Genomic DNA, 18,335 nt, shown 5'->3' with positions numbered 1-18,335 from the left:
TCTACTTAAGCCCCTTGCATCAGGTCCTCTTTTTTTTTTTCCCTCCCTCCCCTTTCCCCCTTCCCTCATGTGCCCTTGGTAATTTATACCTCGTTATTTTGTCATATCTTGCCCTATCTGGAGTCTCCCTTCCCCCCTTCTCTGCTGTCCCTCTCCCAGGGAAGAGGTCACATGTGGATCCTTGTAATCAGTTCCCCCTTTCCAACCCACTCACCCTCCACTCTCCCAGCATCGTCCCTCACACCCTTGGTCCTGAAGGTATCATCCACCCTGGATTCCCTGTACCTCCAGCCCTCATATGTACCAGTGTACAGCCTCTGTCCTATCCAGGCCTGCAGGAACTTGCTACTCTTGAAAATGTATTAGGACCTTGTCAAGTTGGGGGAAAAATTCGTTGGCACATTTTACTGGCCTTTTACTTATCTGATATGTTTCAATTTTCAAAAAACTTCAAAGTAAGTTCCTATGATCATCCTGTGTTCTTTAAGAAATTCTATTAATATCATCCCTTTGGAATAGGGAGGTGGGCAGGGCAAGCTCTTGAGGGAGGATAAGTAGTTTACATTGTTGACTACAAAATTGATTATCTGAAATATTAACCCCCCACCTAATTCTCAGTTAAAAATATTTTTAAAAATCTGTTTGGAATCCCCCACAACGGTCACCATAACCTTCTGACCTGACTTCTTTGGCTTGAATTTAATTGGTGTGGCAGATCCCCTCAGAAACCAGTTTTTAATGGATCTTTTGTTTTTAAGGCCCCTTAATGGGACTAGACAAGGTTATTTCTGAGAGAACGTGTCTAAACAGATTTTATTTGGAATTAACCTGTGTATGTATGAATTGGAACCCTCACAGTCATATTTCATGGCTTACCCTCATATGTATACATAAACACACATACTCCAAATGTACCATGACCATCCAAATCTGCATAAAGCAGAAATGAGACCTCAGGAAACCAATTGAGGACAATTAAATCAGCATAGTCTATATATATTTATTCAAAATTTACTCAGCAACTACAATGTGCATAAATCAGGAGCCCTAGTAGCATAGTGGTTACACAGTGAACTAGGAAATGTAAAATGAATTATCCTTAAAGGGTTCAAAATAAAATGGGGAAAGACACATAAAGAGTAATTCAAAATTCTAGAAAAAGTCAAATACATTAAAACAGTGGAGAGAAGATGCAGAATGCATGTAGATGTATGACAGGAAAGTTTAGGGAAAATTTCATCATCATTTAATTCTATTTTTGTTCCCCACAACTTTTTTCAAGCCCTCTTATAGATATTGAAGGAGATACAGTGCAATGGGTTACAAGTTCAGCTGCTAATCAGAAGGTTGGCAGTTCAAAATCACCAGCTGCTTTGAGGAAGAAAGATGAGGCTTTCTACTCCCGGATAGAATTAGTCTCCCCAATCCACAGGGGCAGTTCGACCCTGCCCTATAGGGTTGCCATGAGTTAGAATTAGCTCGATGGAGTGCATTAAATTTTTTGGTTGATATTGAGATATGTGCATGTACAGATGTAGCTACAGAGAAGAGAGATGAGGGAATGTAATCCTATATGACAGGTTTTACACCACCGAGAAGGGGGGAGGAAATCAGCAACAACAACCAACTGAAATAAAAATGGAGCGGAAGCAGACATCTGTAACAGAAGAGCTTTTTCTTAATCAGGAAAAAGGTCTAAACCTGATTGGAGACAGGAGTTTTTTCTAGTTGAGAATAATGATTACCCTAGGCAAAATTCTGAATGTCTTGTGGTTTTAAATGGAAAGAAATATTCCTCTCTCAAAACATATTCCTGAGAAGCAAACAAAAAAAAATCAGCTTGGCTTTGTACCAACCCAAAACTACCTGCCATAAGACAACCATGAAAATCTAGAGTTCTGACAGGGAAAGTCTATCGCAGCATAGTTAAATCTCTATATAACATACCATTGATATGTGAACAAATTGTGTACTCTTACTAAATATTTAACAAAAAGATGTGATATGATCAAGCCTACAAGGAGTTGAACAAAATAAATGCTAAAAATCAGAAATGGTTCCTGAACGTTTTAAATACGATTTTCTAGGCATGTGGGAGAATACTAATTTATAAAAGCAATTCATTCAAGCAGGAATAAAATAATTCAACTTAAGAAGCTAAATAGAACTCCTCAAGATAAGAATATATTTTATAGTGATAGAAATACAAATATTCTTAAGGATAGAAATATAGGTAACTGAATATGAAAAACAGAAGTATTTGGAAATAGTTCTTCTGGTGACACACCCTAGCTCCTCTACCCAATCCCACACCACTCTCACCGTTAAGAGCAGGCACGTGACCCACGTGTGGCCAGAGTATTCTACTGCCCTGGCTACAGCGACTGGTCAATAGCCGAACGCTGACGCCATCAAGTCAATCATCTTATTTCAGTATGACTTTTCTCCCTTGGGTATTTTCATTTAAATGAGATCTTTTGGGCATGCAGAAGAAGAAGTAGAGAAGGACACAAGCTAGATGGGCTCTATTTTTCTTCTTCGGTTACCCGTTAGCCCTTCTCTGTTATCCAGTCACTCGGAACGTACAAAGCACCCTCCTAGTCAGTCTTTTATGAATTACTACCCTGAGCTACGTCGGAGTCTTACTGCTCTTTGGATGTTCATTATTTCTCTATAGTCTTCAATTCATACAACTGAAAGCTTATTGCCCATACTTGCAGTTATTCATTACAAATAGAAAGAATACAAATGAAGTGACATGTCTGCCAAGGTCTGCTAGAGATCCCGGCAATCTAATTCCAAACACCAGCCCCTGGAAACCCTGTGGCTCACAGTTCTATTCCAACACACAGGAAGGGGCTATGAATTGGAATAGACTTAACAGCAACTGATTGGCTCATCTATTCTCACCAGCAGTTCTACACCCAGCAATCTGTTCTAAGAAAATAAACTCAAAGGCTATCTTTATAGGTAAAATTTTCTTCTGTAAGGTATATTATAACAGTAAAAAATGGAGAACAATAACTAATATTGGTGAATAATTAAAGAAGCTATGATATAGTCACTTGATGAAATATTAGTGCAGGAAGGGTTTCAAGAGTTTGCAGAGAAATTCCATTACTTTTTAATTCCTCTTTTTCATGAACATTTTTTATACCCACTCATAAGTTTTTAAATACTTTACTTTATTTCAAAACATTTTATCTCTTAAATCTAGTTATGTCTTACAATTGATCAGATCTTACATAAACTACTTGTGGTTCTGTGTTTTACATTCATAGCGCTACACATCTTGTTTAAAAGTGTGAAAATGTTTACGAGAATTAAATAACATGGAAAGGTTAATGGCATCCCACATTATATGGTAAAACTACAGCTACACAAATCTATTAACTCCACTGCCATGAATTCCAACTTATTCTAACTTAGAACAGAGTAAACTAACTAACCAACAAAACCAAGTTGATTCTGACTTATAACAATCCTATAAAGGGTTTCTTAGGCTGTAATTTTTTTAGGCTTAAAATATATTTTAATTAGTTGATTCTGCACTGTTGCTCCATTTCTCGGGCAATTTAATGTATCAGGGACGAATCAAACATGGCATAACAATAAAAACATGCACACCATAACTACCGAACACAGGCAAAGCTAAGCGTTACTGCGAGAACTTCAAGAGACAGCAATCCTGTCCCCAAGGCTGCTCTGGGCCTACCAAAAACCTGTGAATGGCAGCATCCTAAGACACAAAGGGGCCATTTCTAGTCTGTCCTCATCCAAGACAAAGATGGAGGCAAGTGTACAAAATTTTAAAAATTAAATAATTTAATTGGGGGCTTGTACAATTCCTGTCACAATCCACACATATCTCCATTGTGTCAATCACATTTGTACATTTGTTTCCCTCATCATTCTCAAAACATTTTCTTTCTACTTGAGTCCCTGGTATCTACTCCTCATTTTTTTTCCTCCCTCCCTTCTCTCCCCTCCCCTAAGAACCCTTGATAATTTATAAATTATTATTATTTTGTCATATCTTACACTGTCCGATGTCTCCCTTCACCCACTTTTCCGCTGTCCGTCCCCCAGGGAGGAGGTTATATGTAGATCCCTATAATCTGTTCCCCCTTTCTCCCCCACCTTCCCTCCATCCTACCGGCATTGCCATTCTCACCACTGGTCCTGAGGGAAGTCTGTCCTGGATTCCCTGTTTCCAGTTCCTATCTGTACCAGAAGTTTACACAATTTTTAAAGACATATTAAAATGAAAATCTGTAAAAGAAAATGTCTCCATTAGGGGCAATATATATAATAGAACTGTATGTATATATGCTGTTGGTAAACTCTGTGGACATTTGCTTGAATTCTGACCTAGGAGTGAACTGAGCATGGAGTTAGGGTCATTGGGGATAATTGGGTTTTGTAGTGTATGTGGCAGTGTCTTGGGTTGGGAGATGAAAGGATGAGAAAGAAAAAAACAACACCCCCCCACCCCCAAGCCCCCACAAAAAGAACCCAACAAACCCAGATGGGATAAAAACTGAATGAGCAAGATAAATAGGGTGCTAACTGGATCAATATTTGCCATGGTTTCCTCCAGAACCTTAACATCATTATATTGTGAATCAGGAATCCACCACATGGAAATGAGTTGACTTGTTAAATAATATACCACACAGACCTGGTTTGTGAAACACCACCCCTCCATTGCCCTTTGCCTCCAGCATGCTCCCAAGGGTAGAACAGGCAGGAAAGACTCAACTAGAGAGAGGAATCCCTAACACTCTTCCAGAGTAGAATTCTGGCTAGTCCAAAAAAGGGTCCTTCTTTGACAGGTTTGGGGAAGTGGACCACCAATTTATTAGTATTGATGACATTTATTTGGAGCAAATTCAGCTCCAGGAGCTGCACTCTTCAATGCAGGCGGGGTTCCACCAATGGCCCCAATTCCTTCCATTGTAGCAGCTTGGCCCAAACGCTCAGTGGTTGTTTGTTGAACACATCCTGAGGAAGGTTCTGGACTGGAAGGGATGCACTATGGCAGGCAAAGCGCACATGCGGTTGCTTTCCGCGGAGTGGCATGCTGCCCAGCTCCACTTTGGCAATCTCTGCTCAAGCTCATGTTTCCAAGCGGACAAAGACAAAGCCCTAATCCTTATGATCAAAGACCTTGCAGGCCTTCCCAGATTTCTCAAATAGTTTCCTCATTTCTTTCTCAGTAATGTCAGGAGGAAGGCTGTCCACAAAGAATCATTGGATAAAGGGCTTTTCTCCTGATTTCCAAAAATTTTTCTGGTCCATCGTCAAGCCTTCATTTTGGCTGTTGGTCTGTTACCCATTTGCCGGTACCAGCGTGGGTAGTGACTGCTGCTGCTTCCTGGGAGCATGGTTTTGCTTCTCCAAGTCAAAGGTTTTATTGCTGTGCCGTTTTGTACCCTGGGCTGAACAATGGTTTCTCCTGGGTGACTATTCAGGCAGGCACTCTGCTGGGTCCTGCTTTTTCTGTCCCAAGGCAGCAAATTTTGATGGGAGCAGATAGCCTCAGCTTTCTCCCTTAGAGTGGCTGGTGAGTTTAAACTGCTGACCTTGTGGTGAACAGTCCAAAGCTTACCAGACAGCATCACCAATGCTCTAAGTAGTACTGTCCAATAGAGTTTGGGGGTTAAAAGAGTTTGATTGGCATATACTTCACATATCATATGATTTAATCCTTCGACCATATTGATCATTGCTGGCTCCTCACCTGCCCCCACTCTCCCCAACTATGCCTCTCCAAAACCAACCTCACTGCCATCGGACAGAAGCCAACACGTAGCGACTCGGTAGAACTGCCTGCTGTGAGTTTCTGAGTAGAAAGATCGAGCATTCTCCCAAGGAGCCGTTTGTGGGGTTTCAAATTGCTGGCTGACCTTATAGTTAGCAGCCCAAGGTGAAACCACTATGCATCCATGCCCCTATGTAGTAATTAATCCCATCACTGTCTCTACAGATTTACCTATCATGGATTCTATGGAAAGAAAATTATACAAAACACAAACAGGCAGCAAACAACAACAAAACCAAGAAAGCCTACACAAAACTGAAAAATCTCAATCGGAAAGAAAGCAGAAAATATTAAAAACTGAAATAAACTTAAAATGGATCACAAGGGAGATCAAATGATAAGGTGTTATATTTCTAATCAACTTCACATTGCTCTCTGAGAGTAAGGCTATCCATATCCTGGACTATGTTCAGAGGGGGTTCACCAGAGGCTTAATCCATGCGGAAACCCTGCTAATGGATTGTGGACCTCCATGGTCATCCACAGCTTGCTGAAAACAAAGGGTCCACAATTTAAACTCTGATACCATTTCCCCTCTCAAGTTTGGATTTTATTATTTACAGTTCGTGGATCACACAGGCTGGGATGCTTCCTTCATGTAGGCTTAGTTGATGCCTCACTTAGATGGCTGCTTGTTTGGAAGACAGGCCTATAAGACACCAGAAGCTTTTCTTTTTTTAATTTTAATAAATCATTTTATTGGGGGCTCTTATATTTCTTATAACAATCTACACATCAATTGTATCAAGTACATTTGTACATATGTTGCCATCATCATTTTCTAAACATTTTCTTTCTACTTGAGCCCGTGGTATTAGCTCTTCTTTGTTCCCCTCCCTCCTCCAACCTCCCGCCCTTGTGAGCCCTTGATAATTTATGTTATTTTTATTTTCATAGTTTAAACCATCCACTGTCTCCCTTCACCCACCTTTCTATTGTTTGTTCCCCTGGCAGGGAGGCTGTGCATCAATCATTGTAATCAGTTCCCCTTTCCCTGCCCCTTCTACCCCCACCTCCCCTCTACCCTCATGGTATTGCTACTCTCAGAGCTCTTATTTGCACCAGTGTACATGCTCTGGTCTAGCCAGATTTGTAAGATAGAACTGGGGTCATGATAGTAGTAGGGGCAGCGGAGGAAGGAATCATTAAAGAACTAGAGGAATGTTGTGTGTTTCATCAGTGCTGTACTGCACCCTGACTGGCTCATCCCTTCCTTGTGACCCTTCCATTAGGGGATGTCCAGTTGTCTACAGATGGGCTTTGAGTCTCCATTCAGAGCCTCCTCGTTTGCATCAAAACGGTTGTTTGTTTGGGGTCTTCTGATGCCTGATAGCTGATCCCATCCACACTTCATGGTCACACAGAATGGCGTGAGAAGCAATTCTTTCTGATAGCTGAGCACTATCTGGGCTTCTTCACCACTCTTGGCGGCTATAGCAGCCTAGGTAATAAGTTAATTTTTTTTTTCAGCCCAGGTAGCAAAAATTACGCTTCCGAAATCTCTTGATGTCGATTCCGCATGTAGAGCAATAGAGATGCCGTACGTGTGCCACTTAACGACAGAAGCCCTTTTTTTTTATAAGTTAATTTTTTTGAAAGAATCACTAGTACATGGAATTTAAAACACAGTTGAGGAAAGGAAATTAATTATACACGTATAGGATGGCTTCAGACTTCAATACATGAATGTTGACTTGTAATAATCAAATTGCTCAAACTCTTAAGTGACTAGACACTATTTGCACAGACAATGAAGGTTGGTAATAGAATAAAACTTTCCATAACACTCATTCACAAAGGTAAAGCCATGTCTACCAGACTAATACATGACATAAGAAAACAGACGGGGCGTTAAAATGGCAAATACATGGCAGTCCCAGGCTAACATTCAATGGTCATGGGACTTTAGTTCCCAAAGCTGTTAAGGCTGTCATCGCCACAGCAATGGACTGCCATACCTTTCTCTTGTGACCTGGCTGCTGGGTTCAAACCTCTGAGCTTTTCTTTGGGCATGTGCACGTTAATCACTACACCACCAGGTCTACCCGAAAAGCAAATAAAAACATGAGGACAACTATGCACGGATTAAAGTTGTTTCAGAAAATTTAGTGGCCATTGCAAGTGGGCTGGATGGCTATGAGATGCTTGACGTTTCCCTTCTTCCCTCCACCTTTTCTGCTGTTTCCCCACCTCAACGCTTGTACAACAAAGCAAGCAAATATTGTCTTTCTTTCTTTTTCCACTCTGGCTCCAAAAAAATTCTTTTATAAATGTTTTTTTCTAATTCTTTTTTTTAAAACATTTTATTAGGGGCTCATACAACTCCTATCACAATCCACACATATACATACATCAATTGTATAAAGCACATCCGTACATTCTTTGCCCTAATCATTTTCAAAGCATTTGCTCTCCACTTAAGCCCTCTGCATCAGGTCCTCTTTTTTTTCCCTCCCTCCCCGCTACCCCCTCCCTCACGAGCCCTTGATAATTTATAGATTGTTATTTTGTCATATCTTGCCCTATCCAGAGTCTCCCTTCCCCCCTTTCCCTGCTGTCCCTTTCCCAGGGAGGAGGTCACATGTGGATCCTTGTAATCAGTTCCCTCTTTCCAACCCACTAACCCTCCACTCTCCCAGCATCGCCCCTCACACCCCTGGTCCTGAAGGTATCCACCCTGGACTCCCTGTGCCTCCTGCCCCCGTATGTACCAGTGTACAACCTCTGCCCTATCCAGTCCTGCAAGGTAGGATTCGGATCATGGTAGTTGGGGGGAGGAAGCATTCAGGATCTGGGGGAAAGCTGTGTTCTTCATCGGAACTACATCGCACCCTGACTGACTCATCTCCTCTCCTAAACCCCTCTATGAGGGGATCTCCAGTGGTCAACACATGAGCCTCGGGTCTCCACGCAAATACTTTCATAATCAGAACACCTCTCTTAAATTTATTTTTTAATTAATAAAAAATAATTCTTTTTTAAAAAGTACAGATTGTGGGGTATCTGAGTGTCATGCTTTTCAAGGCATTAGTCAAACAAATGCCATTTCTGATACTCCCCTGACTATAAAATTTCATAAAGAATTGTACTTGGCTCAGATTCAGAAGCAAAAGCCAAGAAAGATTGCTTAGATCTGCTCCTAAGAAACTCAGGCCGACTTTGGCAGGATTCTCTACCCTCCTATAGAATCAAACATTCTATATTCCCAACTTAATGTGTGAGGGTCTCTGAAGGCAGTCCAAAACCACTCATGTGAATTACCTGAACATGTTCAGTGACATCCATAGAAAGGAATATTTTGTGTGTGTGTGTGTGTGTGTGTGTTGGGGGTGTGTGTGGATGGGCTAGAAGAAAATGCCTTTAATCCCACTTACAATATTTTCAAGGGGAACACGTTTGTCTGTAAATAGCTAATGAGTATTTCCAATTCTTTATGTCTGAACTGTGCTTTTCAAGAATACTTCTAATTTCCCATGAAAGTTTATTCTCATAAGCCAAAAAAGAAAATCATATGATTTCCAAAGGTAGGCCAATAAAAAGCATTAGTAAGCTGCTAACTCACTGTAAGAAAGTTGATTAAAAAATGAGCCTTCTTCTTTTTAAAATAAATGTATTTTATAATTGACAATGAGTATGAGAGGGACCTTTCCAAAATTATTTCTTGGAGATTGCTAGTTTAGCTCCTTTTTGTTTTTTAAAGCATATATTTTTGTATTGTTCATTGTGATTTGGGTGAAAGTTTACAGAGAAAACTGGTTGTGTATTAAACAATCCACATATGTTTTCTTTTATGATATTTACTGTAATCTTAATTTAAACTTCTTTAATATTAAAAAAGCTAAAATAATGCTGCATTTAAAATTTTTTCAGAAAAGTCCAGGAATGGCCATTTAAAAACTATTTTCTGGATAGGACTCACAGGGAGAAATACATGCAATCAAAGTATTTATGATAGTTTGCATCAATGCATCTGTGGCAGTTACATAATCTGTCAACTAGAGCGAAGGGGTGGAGTCTAGTTTATCAATCAAGTCATAGCCAATGATGCTTCTGTGTGGGCCTGGCCTTCTCCTAAGGATTCTGGGGATCCTATCTTCCTCCCCAGAGGTTGGACACACTCTCTCTCTGCTTGACATTCCTGTTGACAAGCCACATGGAGCTATGCTGATAGCAGCCAGGAGCCACGGGGAGACCCACACCAGCCCTGAGATACTTCCACCACCACTGGATCCACAAGACTTTCCACCTACTTACTGGCTGTGATCTTCCTGCATTCAGCATTATCGCAGAGTTGTGTAAGTCTAAAGAGGAATGTATGGCCTAGTATCAGATATATGGCCTATTATCGGACTTATTATAGATTTGATCTGAACTGGGCTGGGATGTTTTCTTAATATACAATTGCTCGTTGACATAAAGCTCTCTCTTACACATCTATGAGTGTCTCTGGATTTGTTGTTCTGGTTAACCCAGACTAACACAGAATCTATGATATTGACGTCAGCAGCATATACAACCACTAGGGGAAAGCTTGGCAGTTCTGCAAACAGTTGAACACTGAACTGCCATATGCCCCAGCAATCCCATTGCAAGGTATATAATGCACAGGAAAATGAAGGCAGAAACCTGAAAACCAGTGTTTACTTAAGCACTTTTCACAATAGCTAAGCGGTGGAAACAGGGAAATACTCATCAACTAGGAATGGAGAAACAAAATATGGTACATACACAGAATGGAATACTATGCGGTCCTACAGAGAAATGAAGTCCAGAGGCATGCCACAACATGGATGAGCCTTGGAAACTCCATACTGAGCAGTCAGCTTCAAAAGAATATTGCATGAGCTTACTGAAAAGGAGACGCATAGAAAGCAAAGATTATGAGTGGTTACCAGCAAACAGACAAACTTGACCAATGGCTACCATCGGTGAAGGAGGAAGAGTTAGGGGGCACTGATTTGTAGTTAATGGTGGTGGAATAATTTGGAAAAAGAAATCAATAATGGTTGTATAATATGAATTATACATGAAGAAGTTGTGGAATTGGAGAAAGTTTTGTGTATATTTTTGTTGTGTACATGTATCAATTAGAGAAAAAAATTACATGAATAACAATGAGTACAATGAAGAAGAAATTGTTCTAGAATTCACTGTGGTGATACTTATACTACTCTTCTTGATATGATGAAATTATATGATATGTGGATGAAGTGCCAATAAAACTGTTAAAAAAAAAAAGGGCATTGTGATTGAATATATAGTGGAACATTCAGCTGCTCACCAAAATTTGGCAGTTTGAACCGCCATGGGAGAAAGAGTGTGGATTGTAACAAACTATGGATAGTCTTGAGGAGAACGGAAATTCCAAATGCTTCATTATGCTCATGCAGAATCTGTACGTGAATCAAGAGACAGTTGCAAGAACAGAACATGGGAATACTACATGGTTTAAGATGTGTATCAGGGTTGTGTCCAGCAGTGGGAGTCAGATTATTCACACCATTTCGACAGCACCAATACCTAGTTTTTGGGAGGGCGGAGAACCAGCTAAAATGTTAAAATGGCACTTATAATCAGGGTTCTTTCTAAGGTGGGAGGCAAATTTCTATACCTAACAATTTTTTAATGTTCATCTGTACAACAGCATATCTGTATCTAAATGTGTGTTCATTTTATCCACAGGTATACAAAAATTGAAACTATGCTTGCAATATTTACTTATTCATTGCATAAAACTCATTATACTTTTGATGAAATACCATGTTATTATTCTTTTGCATTTGTTACTTCAGAAAACAAACATATAAAAAGGAAAAATACCAAACAACCAGAGGGTGACATACTTTCAATCATTTCAGCTTTGTGTAACGCACCAAATTCGCACACGATATTATAAGTGAATCATACAATTCCTGAAAGTGTTCAAAGTGCTAAGAATACTGAAAATCAATGGCTCTCGGTTAAACAGAAGTGGAAAGATGAACATAATGTGTTCAGAGAAGAGAAGTTGTCTGCTTCTAGTATATCGAACACAGACTGCTGTCTAATTGGCCCATCTCTAAAGAAAGGGGGCTCTGCTCCTACAGTGAAAAGCTGCTCAGGAGTAAATCACACAGCCCCTGACAAAAGTGAAGAATACTGCGAGTCAGGACGGCATCAAGAAGCAATATGGAAACATATTAAATAACAGTTTGGGTTGTCAGATATTTTAATTAATATTTCAATACTTTCTTATAACATAACCTAGTTATGTATACCTCTTTTATTGTTCTTAAGTATTAGTTGTATGAATTAATAAACTGTCTTACAGTATATCATTTTTCTATACTGAAACTGTCATTGAGGCGATGACTTGGTTGTTAAATTATTTGAATCCCACTCCTGGTTGTATCCTCTCGATCAATCTGTATGCTGTGCAAACCATCAGAGAGGCTGGATTATATGAAGAAGGATACAGCATGAGGTTTGGAGGAAGGCTTATTAACAACATGCATGGTATGCAGATGACATAACTTTGCTTTCTGAAAATGATGACAAAACCTCTCGACTTGAGGCACTTGCTGATGAAGATCAGCCATTGCTTCCTCAAATTTGGATCACTACTCATTGTAACGAAAATCCAAAATCATCACAGCTGGACTAATAGGTAACATCATGATAAGTGGAAGAAAGCATGAAACTGTCAAGGATTTTGTCCTGCTTGGACCCACAATCAATGCTTGTGGAAGCAGCAGTCAAGAGATCAAATGACAACTGCCCCTCCCCCCAGAAGAATTCACTTCAGAGGACAGCACTGAAACTGCACCTCAGGGAGAGGGACATGTCTGATCAGAGCACACGGGAGTAAATGAAGGGGGAGGAAGAGAGAGTGGAGCACAATCTGGCCCACCAGGCCTTGAGGACAATATCCCCACACAGAGCAGCCAATCCACAGAGAAGGCCATATGAGACACCACATCCCTCACTGACCCATATCCCTATAGGGGACAATACTGGAGACACAGTGTGGGAATTGCGCCTGATCTAATCCCACCACACAGAGGCAAAACACTAAAGGCGTTCAACAGAACAGCAAGGGGAACAGAGCAATGAAGTCCCCAGGGAATACCAAAAATATACTCTGGGGACAGGGCTTGGCACACCATTAGACTCGACTGGAAAATACTGCTAAAGGCCAAAACAAACAGTCATAGAACTAACTACAAGCTTTGCTTTTCTTTCTATTTTTTTTTAACTACAAGCTTTTCTTTGTTGTTGTGGGTGTTTTTTGTCATTGGCTTTTTGTTGGGGTTATGTTTTTTTTTTATTGCTTGGTTTTTCTCTGTCTTGTTTTTGTGCATGTTATTATCTCCATAGGTCTGTCTAAATCTTGATGAACAATCTGGAGGAGAAAACAACTGATCGATGATTCCAGGGGGAGCACGGGAGAGGGGAAGGTCGGGGGAAAGAAAGTGGTGTTAACAAACCCAGGGACAAGGGAAAAACAAGTGATCCAAATCAGTGGTGAGGAGGGTGTTGGAGGCCTGGTAGGATGTGACCAAGGGTAATGTAACCAAGAGGAATTACTGTATCCCAAATGAAGGCTAAGCATGATAGTGAGTCAAGAGGAAAGTAAAAGGAAATAGGGGAAAGAGCTGGGAGACAAACAGCATTTATAGAGGTCTAAATACAGGCATGTACATATGTAAGTATATTTATATATGAGGATGGGGAAATAGATCTATGTGCATATATTTATAGGTTTAGTATTAAGGTAGCAGAAGGACACTGGGCCTCCACTCAAGTACTCCTTCAATGCAAGAATACTTTGTTCTATCAAACTGGCATTCCATGATGCTCACCTTCCAGACACGATTGATGAAGACAAAGCGGATGCATAAGCAAATGTGGTGATGAAAGCTGCTGGAGCCCGGCTATAAGATATAGCATCTAGGGTCTTAAAGACTTGAAGGTAAATAAGCGGTCATCTAGCTGTGAAGCAACAAAGTCCCCATGGAAAAGAACACCAGTCTGTGTGAATATGAGGTGCCGAAGGGATCAGTTTCAGGCATCAAAGAACAAAAAAAGCCATATTATTGTGTGCTTACCTCCCAGATATGATTGCTGAAGACAAATGGGTGCAAAAGCAAATGTGGTGAAGAAAGCTGATGGTGCCCGGCTATCAAAAGGTATAGCATCTTGGGTCTTAAAGGCTTGAAGGTAAACAAGCAGCCATCTAGCTGAGGCACAACAAAGCCCACATGGAAGAATCACACCAGCCTGTGTGACCATGAGGCGTTGAATGGACCAGGTATCGGGCATCAAAGAACAAAGAATCATCTCATTGTGAATGAGAGGGAGTGTAGATTGGGGATTGGGGACCCAAGACCCATCTGTAGCCAATTGGACATCCCCTTACAGAATGGTCATGGGGAGGAGATGAGCCAGTCAGGGTGCAATGTAGCAAGACTGAAACATACAACTTTCCTCTAGTATGTAAATGCTTCCTCCTCCTGCCCCCCATCAAGATCTCATTTCTACCTTACAAATTTGGCTAATCCAAAGGATGTAAACTGGTACTGATAGGAACTAGAAACACAGGGAATCCAGGATGGATGATCCCTTCAGGACCAGTGGTGAGAGTGGCAATACTGGGAGGGTGGAGGGAGGGTGAGGTAAAGAGGGGGAACTGATTATAAGCATCTACATAAACCTCCTCTCTGGGGGACTGACAACAGGAAAGTAGGTGAAGGGTGACATTGGACAGTGTATGATATGACAAAATAATAATTAATAATTATCAAGTGTTCATGAGGGAAGGGGAGCGGGGAGGGAGGGAGAAAAATGAGGAGCTGATGCCAGGGGCTTACGTGGAAAGCAAATGTTTTGAGAAGGATGAGTGTAATGAATGTACAAATGTGCTTTATACAAGTGATGTATGGATGGATTGTGATGAGTTGAATGAGCCCCCAATAAAATGATTTTTTTTAAAAAGGAGATCAAATGACACATTATATTCAGTAAATTTGTTACAAATGACCTCTTTAAAGTGTCAAAAGCAAATATGCTACTCTAAGAACTAAGGTACGACTAACGTAAGCTATGGTATTTTCAATAGCTTCATATGCATGTGGAAGTTGGACAATGAATAAGGAAAACTGAAGAAAAATTGGTAGTTTGAACTATGGTGGTGGTGGAGAATATTCAAAGTAACATGGACTGTCAAAAGAACAAACACATCTATTTTGGAAGAAGCACATCCAGAATGCTCTTTATAGGCCAGGAGCGCAAAACTTTGTCTCATGTACTTTGGACATGTTATCAGGAGAGACTAGTCCCTGGGGAAAGACATCATATATGGTGAAGTGGATGGACAGTAGGAAGACCCTCAGTGAGACGGGCTGACACAGGGGCTGCAATAATGAGCTCAAACATAAGGACAAGTATGAGGATGGCGCAGGACCAGACAGTGTTTTGCTCTATTGTACATCGAGTCCCTGCTAATTGGAACCAACTCAACGAAACCTAACAAGAACAACCACATGGAGCAAGATGGGGCAGTAGGCTTCTGTGAAGAACTAGGCTTGGAAACCCAAGGTGCCAGTTGTAGTCTGTCCTACATGGTCATCGTGAGTCATAATCAACTGCCCAGCAATAGGTTTGGCTTTTGTATCAGAGGTGGAAAGAGAGAGCAAGGGACGCTCTTACTTAGACAGCACTGAGTTTATAGAATAGTGAGGGAATGGCTTGGAAGGGAGAGTGAGAATGATTGCATAACTCAAAGAAGAGAAGTGTCACTAAATTGTACCTGTACACACATGTTCTATAGTGGATATATAATCGTTTCACCTCATGTACATTTTTTAAGTCTACCGAAAAGTTTAACTGTTATTGCTTTCTCCAACTAGGTCTCCCCTTCAAATACAAAAAAGTAACGTAAAGGTGCCTTCGTGGAGAATCATAAATTGCAAAGCATACATTTTTATTATATATGCTATGACACCAAATATATTATAAAACATATTGCATGCCAAAGTATTTTTTAATCAATATCTTTCATCATTCAACTTTAATATATAACTTAAAAGTATTTAAAAGGTACCTAAAGAGAGTATTGTACATGAAATCTAATAACACGTGAAAATCTGCAGGCAATAACATATAATGAAAACTTTCATTGATAATCCTTTTCACTCATAACTAAGAATGATTTATTTTTATTAACAAGAGTTTCAGGGGGAGGCGTTTTCTGAAAGTGGACAATTTATACAAAAATGGGAAACCTACGAAGAACTTTGTATGCAGCCTCAGTCTTCTGAAATCCTTGATTTTGCGTACATCAGAATAAAAACTCCTTTATTAGAAAAATCTAAGTTATTTAACTCAAATGGGATTTGTTCTTTAATTCAAATGTACTACAACTGCTGAAAGAAATGTTACCACTAGAGGAGTGTTTTAAGAAATATTAAAGTGGAATTAATTTATGACATTATGAGGACACCCACTGATTAACTTATTTATTGTTAAATATGGACTTATTAATGTTCCAGAGGTAAAATACAAAAACTTCATTTCTTAAGTTCATAGTAATGTTCCTGTTGACAGTTTCAATCATTTGTCAGAACTAACCTTTTCTTTTTTTAAAGCTTTATTAGCACTTTATCCATATGTCATATAATTCCATCACATCAAGAAGAGTTGTATAAAAAAATAAAAACAAAAATGCCATTAATTAACCCAGAGGTTAGGCAAGAGAGCCAAAGGCAGATTAAAAAGCAAATGAAACAAAACGCAAATCCAGGAATGGGTTTTGGGTGTGCACTAAATCCTAGTTCGAACTTAAGAAAAATTAATTCTTACATCACATCCCTGCTCGATACTTACTCTCAGGTAGGGAATACAGAAGATATAGGTGCTATATAAAAATGTGGTGAAGAAATTGAATGGTACCTGGCTATCAGATAAAATAGCGTCTGGGATCTTGGAGGCTTATTTATAAATAAGCAGCCATCTAAGTGAGATGTCCACTAAGACCAAATGGAAGAAGCACACCACCATCAGTCACTGAAGGATTGTAAATCATATAATCTAAAGTCAAAGGAGGGAATAGTATGAGCCTAAATTGTGACAATCTGGTTTATAGAGGGCTGACACATTTCTGGGAACTACATAGTAAACAAGCCTGCAGTGCTCTCCCTCTTTCCATAATAGAGGGATGGGAGCAAAGTGGTTACTAAACAGAGTGCACTGGAGAGAAGAGTATAGAAAATCAAAGGGATAAACCTGACTTGATGGTTAAAACCTTGTTAGTTGTTTCCCCCTGCACTAATTCTACCCCTAACCCTAAACCTAACACCAAGCTTAAACCTAACCCTTATGCTCACCCTGACACAAACTTTAAATCTAACCCTAGTCTAACCTAACCCTTATTCTAACACCCACCCTAACTCTAAACCTAACACTATCACTAACCTTAAGTCTATCACCAACCCTAACACTAACCATACCTCTAAACATAACCCTTACCCTAAACTTAAGTCTACCACCAACACTAACCCTAACCCTAAACCTGAACCTCAGTCTAACGCCAATCCTAACCCTCGCGCTAGACCTAACCCTAACCCTAAGACTAACACCAAACCCAACCCTAACACGAAATCTCGCCCTAATCTAATACCAACTCCAATCTTACCACTAATACAAATGCTAATCCTAAATCTACCACCAACCCTAACACACACTAAACCTTAATCTAACACCAACCCTCTCCCTAAACCAAACCCTGTATATTGGCATATACTTCATGTCATATAATTTTTGTTTTGTTTTGAATCATTTTATTAGGGGCTCATTCAACTCTTATCACAATCCATACATACATCAATTGTGTAAAGCACATTTGTACATTCATTGCCTTCATCATTCTCAAAACATTTGCTCTCTACTTAAGCTCCTGGCATTGGCTCCTCATTTTCCCCCTCCCTCCCTGTTACCACCTCCCTCATGAACCTTTGATAATTTATAAATTATTATTTTGTCATATCTTGAACTGTCCGACGTCTCCCTTCTCCCACTTTCTGTTGTCTGTCCCCAAGGGAGGAGGTTATATGTAGATCCTTGTAATAGGTTCCCTGTTTCCACCCCACCCTCCTGATACAGTCACTCTCACCACTGGTCCTGAAGGGATCATCCACCCTGGATTCCCTGTGTTTCCAGTTCCCATCTGTACCAGTGTACATCCTCTGGTCTAGCCAGATTTGTAGGGTAGAATTGGGATCATGATAGTAGGTGGGGAAAAAGTATTTAGGAACTAGAGGAAAGTTGTATGTTTCATCGTTGCTACATTGCACCCTGCCTGGCTCGTCTCCTCCCCGCGACCCTTCCGTAAGGGGATGACCAACTGCCTACAGATGGGCTTTGGGTCTCCACCCTGCACTTCCCCTCATTCACAATGACATAATTTTTTGTTCTAATGATGCCTGATCCCTGATCCCTTCGACATCTCGTGATCACACAGGCTGCCATGCTTCTT

At 40.2% G+C, this 18,335-nt stretch overlaps 1 protein-coding gene and 1 non-coding gene across 3 annotated transcripts in view; both read right to left on the bottom strand.

The window, feature by feature from the left end:
* CAB39L (calcium binding protein 39 like) overlaps positions 1 to 18,335 on the bottom strand; it is a 162,357-nt gene that overhangs the window by 80,934 nt on the left and 63,088 nt on the right. The window lies entirely within an intron of this gene.
* Positions 7,266 to 7,398, bottom strand: LOC142428443 (U11 spliceosomal RNA). Its single transcript, XR_012780344.1, has one exon. It is a non-coding gene; the product is annotated as a U11 spliceosomal RNA (small nuclear RNA).

Source organism: Tenrec ecaudatus, chromosome 15 (assembly GCF_050624435.1).
Source record: "Tenrec ecaudatus isolate mTenEca1 chromosome 15, mTenEca1.hap1, whole genome shotgun sequence".
Classification (NCBI taxonomy): domain Eukaryota; kingdom Metazoa; phylum Chordata; class Mammalia; order Afrosoricida; family Tenrecidae; genus Tenrec; species Tenrec ecaudatus.
The sequence above is the reverse complement of the archived record's forward strand: the minus strand, read 5'-3'. Positions and strand labels throughout refer to the sequence as shown.